The sequence below is a fragment of the Channa argus genome, chromosome 4 (assembly GCF_033026475.1).
Source record: "Channa argus isolate prfri chromosome 4, Channa argus male v1.0, whole genome shotgun sequence".
Classification (NCBI taxonomy): domain Eukaryota; kingdom Metazoa; phylum Chordata; class Actinopteri; order Anabantiformes; family Channidae; genus Channa; species Channa argus.
The window spans coordinates 24,862,906-24,872,936 of NC_090200.1; positions in this window are offsets into that span (position 1 = coordinate 24,862,906).

Sequence of the window (10,031 nt, forward strand, 5' to 3'; positions counted from 1 at the left end):
CCATGATTGAGATGTGAGCAGTTTATGGCATCCAACATATTTTCTGCTACTGGACAGACATGGACATTAAAGAAGCAATGGAGAAAGTCACCCACACAAAATGAAATGCTAACGAGGGGGGATAGGACTTCCTGAACATGGTGCAGGACTACAAACCAACCTTTCGGGAACTGAAACACCTGTTGAAACGACTGGGATGTGATTTTCACAAGGTCAAACACAACACCACTCTCAAACTTCGTCCAAAGCAAAACTTGGAACATGAGGACAATGCTTTATACAAAGACGGTCACTCTTTTGCAGTCTATGCCGCTGCAAAAGCAGCAGCCAGAATGGGATAAAAGTTTCAACTAACTCGGTGTTATCCCCCACAGGAACTCAACCCACAAGTCACAACATGTCAACCTTGCAGTCACTGGCAAGCATATCGGAAAAAACTTTATGGAGAAAATCAGGTGCAACACTGCAAAATAGTATGGCTTGGCCCAGACATTAACCTTGTTTACCTAAGGCTTATTTTCATCTGTTCTATATATCTATATATCTATATAGTATCATTGCTCTTATCACCCATGCAATAGAATGACAAAATGGCATATGCAAGACAAAACTAACAAAATGCTATGAAGAAACAGGTTTGATGTGGATCCAAGCATTACAATTGGTGCTATTCTATATGCGTACAAATGTCTGCCCTGTCTACCCCTGCAGACACTAGCCTGCCTGATCTCAGACCAGGCGACTGAGCGCTCATCAGGGAACACCAGAAGAAATACGGAAAGCAGAGACATTTCACATCACCACATAAAGTGGCACTGACTTCTAATACGGCAGTGAAGGTGGAGGGACGTGTCACATGGGTCCACACCAGCCAACTGAAATCCCCACACCGGAACTGTAAAAGAAACTACACCCAGATTTACACTCACTTGACAAGGAGACAATCGCCACGGAAAATTACCAACAAGCTTCAGATCCTTGAATTTTTCACCCCGGTGAGGGGGGAGAAGTGCAGTTTGGGCTCAACCAGCAATTGAAGCTCCAACAAACGTCAAGAATGATAAATACAGGAAGGTGACAAAGGCAACATCTGCTGCACAACGATGGATACAAACAAGGGAGCAGTCTGCATGTTTGAGACTCATGTTGCACCTTCATCCAAAACAACACATGCTTCTGCTACTAAGGTGCTAGAGGGACTGAGGTCACTTTGACAAGAACTGAAAAGACATTCTAGCTATGACATCAGCCCCTGAGGGTGGTGGCAAAGTGTGTTTGTAAGGTGGAAAGCTTTCATTTTATGCCTCTTCACAGGTGTTGTTATAGGCATTACTGAACTGACCTTGTGTGGGTGTTGCCTTTTTCCCTGTGCCCATGGACTGATAATGCATGTAATCCCTATCACCTACCAAACGACTATCCAAAGCATACTTTACCTTTACTTTTTACATCCCCAATTAGGTAGATTTTTGTTGCTCTTTTCTTTTCTCTCTCCACTTTCCAAACCTGTCAGTGCAGATGGCCGCCCACCCTGAGCCTGGTCCTGCTGGAGGTTTCTTCTGTCAGAGGGAGTTTTTCCTCTCCACTGTTGCCTTGGGCTTGCTCAAAGGGGATTTGTTGGGTGCCTTTTTCTATACATATCTTTTTTATAGGCTTGACTTTAGTGTGTAAGGTGATGAATTGGCACAATACAAATAATGTTGAATTTATTGAAATGAATTGGGCATAATTTGGGAGCACGGGAAAAGTTCATGAAATGTTTGAAAGTTCTTGTGAATTAACACTTCTGATGAACTGTTCCTACTATTGCTCAGCCCTAATGAATCCTGACCATCTGTATCATAGAATGATAAAAACGGGGAAGTGTGAGTGTAATTTCAAAATCTATGTATAATTGGTAACTGTTTCACCTTTACTGTTTTCAAACTTCTGGAAGACCTAGTATTTGCAGTGTCTTTTACACCAGAGCTTCCATGGTAGGCACTCAACTTTTGTTTCCCAGCAAGACATCAGGTCTCTGGCTCAACAAAGAAGTGTTTTAGCTAGACACCAACCATAAACTGCCTACATCTGAGTGTTTGCTTCCCAGTAGGAAACCCATGGGAACCCGTACAGTTGATCAATCTCAAGGATTTAAAAGACATGGGGTAAGTGACAAGAAGTTGCTAATTAGATTCCCGACCAGTTTATTCATCTCTATGTATAAGGTTAATTTGCATTGACTCATTCCTTGTCTTTTTGTGTGAGCTCAGCTGTGAGCTGAGTGGTTATAAGGCTGAACAACCTGCAAAGCCTTGTCAATCTGATTGGCCCCGACAGATGTCTCAGTGCATTGAATATGTGTACTTTAGACAGGGGACAGAATAAAAAGGTTTAGAGGATACTTCTCAATGTAGTGTTACAATATAAAGACTTTCAAAACTGCAAAGTGAACTCTCTGAGTGTTGAATGGTGAATTGAAGGCCAACAGATGTGCATGATGCTGAGGCAGAAGTGTACGGTAAATTGAAATAAATAAATTACATTTCAGAAATGTATTTATTTTGTTGGTTTTCTAGTACAGATAAGAACAAAATAGCTTTTTATGAATACAAAAATTGGTAAATATATTTTTCCTGTTTTGCTATGAACACAGTGTGTTTTGTGTTTTTTTTGTATAATGTATATTGACTGGTATGTACTGTTGATGCATTGGCTTTTTGAGTGTCATTCATCAGTGGTGTTTGGTTTTGAGCAAAGAGTTTTGAGTTAGTTGTTTGGTTTTGCCAGAAACTTTTGAAGAAAGTTTTTGTGAAAGTTTGCCTTACGTTGGGATTTTGTGTTTACTGTTTGAGAAAATGAGAGAATATTTCAAAAAATGTGTTTTATTAATTCAGAAAAACTGAAACACTTATGTTGCAAGGACAAGATTTAGCAAAATGAGAGAATGAGTTGATAGTGAATTCAGCTCTCATGGAAAACAGAGTAAAAAGAAAAAACTTTCATTTGCACTTTGTCACTCCCTTTGGAAGGGACTATCAACTCCTGGGGAAGTTTTACAATGTAGAAAAACACAGAAGACTACACTTGGAAAATAAATGGAAAATAACTTCCTTTCTTGAAAGGGGGGTGGCTTTAGCTCAGTTGGTAAGGCAGTCATCCACAGACCACAGGGTCAGTGGCTCAATCCCCAGTCCAGGCTATATGTCAAAGTGTCTCTGGGTAAGACACTGAACCCCTAACAGCCCATTCCCATCCCCAGCTGTGCAGTGCCAGTCCAAGCTAGGTAGAAATTGGGGAGGGTTGTGTCAAGAAGGGCATCCAGCATAAAAACTGTGCCAAATCAAAATGCAGACAATGATCTGCTGTGGCGACCCTGAACTCACAGGATAAGCCAAAAGGACACACACACAAAAATGTCCTTTCTTGAAAGAGAACAATTACAGTATCAGGGGACAACAATACATTTTCAGATTAAACATCGGGTTAAAGAGCCGGTTTATTAACTTTTTAAAAAACTATTTTCATAAATATTGAGTGTATTTTACATAGTTGTGCCATTTCATTCAAAGCTGTTTTGATTTCTCCAAATCCATCTTTGTAAACAGCCCAGACTCCCCTCTTTCCTGCAGCGGCTCTTTCAGAAGCTATTAACATAAAATCTGTGTTATTCATGTCCACTTACTCTGATTGGCTAGAGGCATGGCCTTCACGTTTAACATCTAACAATAGGGAAACAGCCTATGTAATAAAGCATATTCTCTTTAACAAAAGTATTAGCACTGGCCTTAGGTTTCCTAACAAAGAAATTTCACTTTCATTACATTTTTTTCAAATGTAGGTTGAGGAGGTGTTTAAAGCACAAATCAAATTTCCTGCTTTGTTCCTCAGCTGTCTACAACCCCTTTACAGCGGTGGGTTTATCCTCGCTAATCCTGTTTCATGGTTGGGTGTGACATCACAACAGGAGCAATTTCTACACAGATCTTGGGGTGAAAAACCGCAAAGATTTAGTTCAGCACCTTTACAACACAACAGGGCTCTGCCATCACCTTAATCTGCCCAAAGCCCTTTGTTTCTTTTTTTCCATAATACCAGCTCTTCAATGTAAAAGCATCTAGTTTCAGTAGGAATACTGTGCATGAATGGCAAATTAGGTATTTTTTGACAAAGGCTGCAGTGAAACAAGCAGTGTGTGAAGAGCAGCATCATCCTCGTTTAGAGCAGCTTGATAAAGTTCAATTGATTAGAGTCAATTAGAGAAAAGGTCAGGCCACCACTGGGGCAATAAGGCTACAGTCAAAGGGATTACTGCAGCGGTGACTCTACACACACAAGCACACTTGTTTGTTACACATGCTTTATGTAAACCAACACACACATACAACTACAAACACCAGAGACAGATGAGCCAACATGTCCATGACACTCTTTTTCAAGCTAAGAAAATCAATGTTAACACACACACAAACATACACAAACACACACACACATATACACACACACAAACACACGCACGCACACACACACAACTCCTGCTGCTTTTCTGATTGCTGTTCCCAACATTGGATCAATCCTCATCGTATGTAATGAACCATGCAGACCATTTACAACTCTGTTAGATCATCCTCTCTGATGCTGAAGATGTTTATATTTCTGCAAGGCACTAAAAAGTGTAGCTGCAGTTGGTTACTCAAGGTCACACAAACATGCACACACACATGCACACGCTCTCAAAGAAACCTTTTTGTTTCCTTTCTAATAAAAAATGTCTTTTTTAAACATCCCTTGACACTCGCACATTCCTAACCTCCCTCTTGTCTCTTCTTCCTTGCTTTCTTCTCTCCTCTTCCTCTTTGCTTTCCCCAGTTTAACCATTCATTAGTATAACCTTCAGTCTCTTGCAGTTCTTTCTTTCCCTGTGGTCACTCCTCCCTTGCATATATCTTCATAATCTGTCCTTCAAGTCCTTGAATCTCTTCAATAACTCTTTTTTTTTCTCTCTTGGTTCTTCCTTTGTTCTTTCTGTTAGTACACTCCCTCTTTATTCTCGATGTGCATTCAACCAGTATCGTTTTGAAAGTGAAAAAACTGAGATGAATCGGGAAGCTACTCTTTCTGGCAACTATACTTTAATACTTTATAATTATTTTTATCTCAAAGAATACTTTTATTTGTACTTTCTGTTTTACTTGCAGTGAACGTTAATGTTCAGAATTAGACTACGCAGACTTTCTGGAGAGTGGGTCGTTTAAGTTATTGATGTGCTAACCTGAAAGCAATCACTTCTTCATATAGTATAAGAATAAAAACACATGACTGGTTAGGCCATGTCTCCAAAAACTTTCTGGTGCCTTCATCCAATCACTTGCACAGTGTAACAGTCTTCTGCAAGCCTCCTTGTCTCTCCTCCAGCGTGGCATATGTGTCATCACAGAAACACATTTCTTAAACAAATCTTATAATGACTGTAATCATTAAAGCTACAGTGTGCAATTTAGGCTGGCTAATCTGACATTTAGAACCAGTCCTCTCTGCTCTGCCCAGTCCTTTCTTTCCCTGCTCTTAAACAGCTCTGCTTTGCTGTTATACAGTTGTAGCTATAAAATTAAAACTAATCAGAAAGCTAATGATCTTACTAGTCAAGCAGAAACTGTTAAAAATTGTACAGTAGAGTGAGGCTTGTTCTGAATGCTTTTAGAAATGAATATCTCTGCACCGCTTCCACTGAGGATCAGTGAGTCTCTCAGGAAAGACAACCTTGGTCTCACAATAAAACAATAAAACAATAAAATATCATCAGAAGTTTACACTTCTATGGCACATTAACAGAGGGGCAATCTACGAGGTGACATTAAATACCCTCTGAGAATAGAGTACCTCTAAATGCTGCTTAAAATAGCGTCAACCCTGACTATGCTAGTTTGGTACTGTTACAGTTCTTTCCCAGTGTTTAAGTTATCTAGCTTTATGTCCTGTTTTGGCTTTATTTTATTGATCCTCCTGTGTCTCTTCCTGTGAGTCTGTATGCTGTCTTTACCTTCCTCATTTTGTCCGGATTTGTTTCACCTGTTCCCCAGTCCTTTTATACCCTGCTCTCCCCAGTGTTCTCTGCTGGTTTGTATTATGTGTTAGTGTGTGTTAGCACCCTGTCTGAATTCGTCAAAAGTTTGTATCCTGCCTGATCCCTGTATGGACTCTGTCAAGGGTTTTGGTCTATGGTTTGGTCACTCCTTGTTATGTGGTTTTGTTATTCCTTGTTATGTATTTTGGTTATTTCTTGTTATAGTGGTTTGGTTCTCCTTTGTTAGGTTGGCATTAGTTTATTAGTTTATTTATTTTACCCTGTTCCCTGTATTAGTTACCCCTGTTAATTTCCCATTGCCTCTAATATAGTTTGTTTAGGTTTTATTCCCTTCTGTCTATTCCTGTTTAGTTTATTTGTCCCTATTAATTTACCCTCTTACCTGTGTATTAGAATTAGTTAAGGTCTAGTCTGGTCCCTGAGTGTACCCTACCTTGTGTTAGTCTTGTATGTGTGCACCCCGTTGTTTGAATAGCTGTCATAGTCTGTCGTATACCCTGTATGTGTTTAGTTCGTTGTTTATGTTACCTTTAGTTCAGTAAGTTCTTTACCCTCCTCCTGTGGAGTGATTTTTAGTTGTGTTAACCCTCCTGTTTCTTTATAAATAAATACCCTTTTCTTTATACCACCTCTTGCCGTCTCTTTACTTGGGTCCTTGCTAAAATACTAATACTGACCGTAACAGGTACATTTCATAGAGAACAATGAGGTGGCATATAGGCACAGTAAACCCACCTTGAATGGGAAGTGTTTACGGTGCCTAAGTAGCTTTTGAAGGAAATTAGAAATTAAAAGCCGAATTCATAATAATGTTTCACCAGGATTTTTCGCAGCAGCTGTGTGCACGTGACTATAAGTGTGCCCTCTTCTACTCTGGGTAGCATCTCTGTTGACTAGCCCAGCACTTCTCTGCGACTGCTGCAACTGGCACAGCTGCCACCAGATAACTCTAAATTTATTATGTTCATAAAGATCACAAATTAGTGCACAATTTGATTTATAGTTGTGTTTTTCAGCTGATCAGCTCTAAAATTTTCTGAAACAGTTTATCTGGCATTTGTACAAATTTGTAAAATGAACATAGTTTTTAGGGCTTGTGCCTACAGTATATTAAAATAGCTGTAAGTAATTTTATAGCATGCTACAATTTGATATATTAAATGTGTTTAGATTATGCCTTTAAAAAATACGTATTTAGAACCTGAACAGTTTCTGATCACTTCATTCACTGTCTGTTTCTGGTGTATCCTGAACTCACAGTCCACATTAACAGAATATGATGAAGTAACGTTACAAAAACTGGCAACTCTAAAACATGTAGAAGAGACAGAAAGTGAGAATTTTACAAAGTGGATTGTTGTGCAGTATAGAACATTTTGCAGTATTTATTGTACTTTCATTATCAAATTTTGAAATATTGATTCATAATATACAAATTCTGCAACAGTGTTCTTCCGCCTAGAAGCAGCAGTAATTGTCACTGATGGCCACAATAGTGTCACTTTAAAGTAATGCAAAGTATTTCTTCCCTTTTATAGACAAAACATCTTATGATAACTAGTCATAATAAAACATAATATCACATAAAACATTTCCTATGTACACTTAGCTACAGTATTAATACATCAGACAGCCAGTGATTTCTGGTTAATTAGTGGATTTGTCATGTACCCCATTAGACCATTTTGTAATTTAATATTTTAATTTCACGGAATCGGATTTCATATCCATGTCTATAAATATAACACTACAATAACCTTACAACATGATAATTCAGGGCTGAAATGAGTCAGTGACTCCTAATTGCTTAGGTGCGAGTATGTTTGTGAATATATTTTTCTGTCTGATATTTTGATAATAAAACATTTATCAACATTAAAAGTTTAATTGCATCTCCTTGATGATTCTTTTAACTGACCAGAAAAAGTAGTTTATAATTTAAAAAAGGATAGAACAGAGCAAAGATACAGTTTATTGTTTCTACCTTCACACTTAATTGTTATTACATTTTGGCTTGCTGCTGCTGCTGCTGCTGCTGCTTATTGGTGGCTTTGATTATAAATGTAGGTACAATCATTCACTTCACAACTGTCACATACTGTAGGTGTGCAGAAGAGCAACTGCTGTGTTCAAAATATTTGCACCTCAAGGTCAAACTTAAAAAATTAACAAACTTTGACGCAGATTTCTACTCACAGTTTTCTGACTACGTATCTTGGAACGTTCTCTATCACTGAAGCCACCACAGCTGGAGGTTTGCTACTCATTGCCTGTTGGAAACTGAGGAAAGTGCAGGATAGAAGTTGACCTTTGCATAGGAATACTGAGTCCAAACCATTATTATAATACTTTCACGCTGACTTTAACTGCAAAAGAAGTTTTTAACTCTGCAAGTATTTGTGTGTCAGTGTCATAAGCCATTGGAGTGTGTGCTTACGCATGCTTATGCACTTACTGTGTAAACCAGAGGAGCCCTGGGACTTCATCTTCATTCTATAAACTGCTGCTGCTTCTCTGTTTACTGAGGCATCCGGCAGTTATAAAATATTCATCTGCAAAACCAACCAAATAACTGGAAGCAGCTCCTGCATAACATACATGGCTTTCACCTGAGACTCTAACACTCTCTCCTACCATACTGTGATGTAGAAGTACTGTGTAAGGATGAACGAGGGCCAGACATACAAACACACACACTTACAGTTACAAAGTCACCAACTCTGGAAATAAGTGTAAATATGGATATCAAAGATGCTGCTACACACATTTTGTTTTTTAGTGGCATGTCTTTAGGGAATATACTGTCACTCTAATGGTGTGTGTTGGTGTGCTGTCCATACTATTTTATGCAAACACATATGCTCCGAGACAGTATATTCCAATGACTTTGTTGATCCCATCTTTTAGCACACCTATCACATTTGTTCTTTATCCAGATTGCCGTATATTTTGGTCTAAAACTTTATGTCCTTTTAGCGCCATCTTGAATTGTCTATATGTTACACTACATGCTAACCTAAGGGCTTTTACACTACAAACTAACATCATAAAAACTAAAAGGGTGGAAGGCTAACTTTCAGTTCACCTCATATTGCCTTCGTCTGGCCCAACAAATGACACTTGAACACACAGCAAAGACTATGACCAATGGGCAATTAGCATGTACATTACGCTTGGCACCTGCATGAAAGGTAGGTAAAGTCAAAGACTTAGGACTGTTAACCCCATAACGTAAGGACAGAACTAGTAGTATAATGTAATTTGAAATATTTTATTTTGGATTTCCCATCTTTGGGACATTTATCTCAGCATTCTAAAAAGGTGCTGGTTTTAATTAATAACAAGCTGAATCGATGGATGTCTAATAAATTTAGGCGCAGTGTGTACAATTGTAAAATGCATTAGATTTACATCTCTGCCCTATTTTAGTATCTGTGGTATATACAATATAAACAAACTACATGTGTGAATTTGTTTGTGCACTGAGGAGACACAGCCATCTACAGTAATTTCCATATTTGGTATGCTCATGTATTAGATTTTTCTATTGGGTATGGTGCACATTTTTGCTCTATTGGATGCAAACTGCATCTAAAGTTCAGGAGGCATTTTCTTCAGTGTTGAACAGCATTTCCTACTACATCCACAGAGGCCCATGGGGTAAAACAGTATCTGTGGGGATTGTACATGAACATGGGAAGATAAGTCAAGATAAGTTTAAATTGTATATGTTTCTCACATAATGGTTATAATCTGCCAAACAAGTAGATTTTACACTTTAGAGTTAACCAAACGAAAACCACAGAATCTAAAATGAGTACAAGTTGGATGGACATCTTCTGGGTTGTTAAAGGTTGTGAGTGAAGATTCAGTCAAACTTAAGTCATGTGTTCAGCAGTGAGGCTCACAATCAGCCAGTTTCACAAAGCAGCAGAACCATTTCCTTTTCATATCGTCACACTCAATA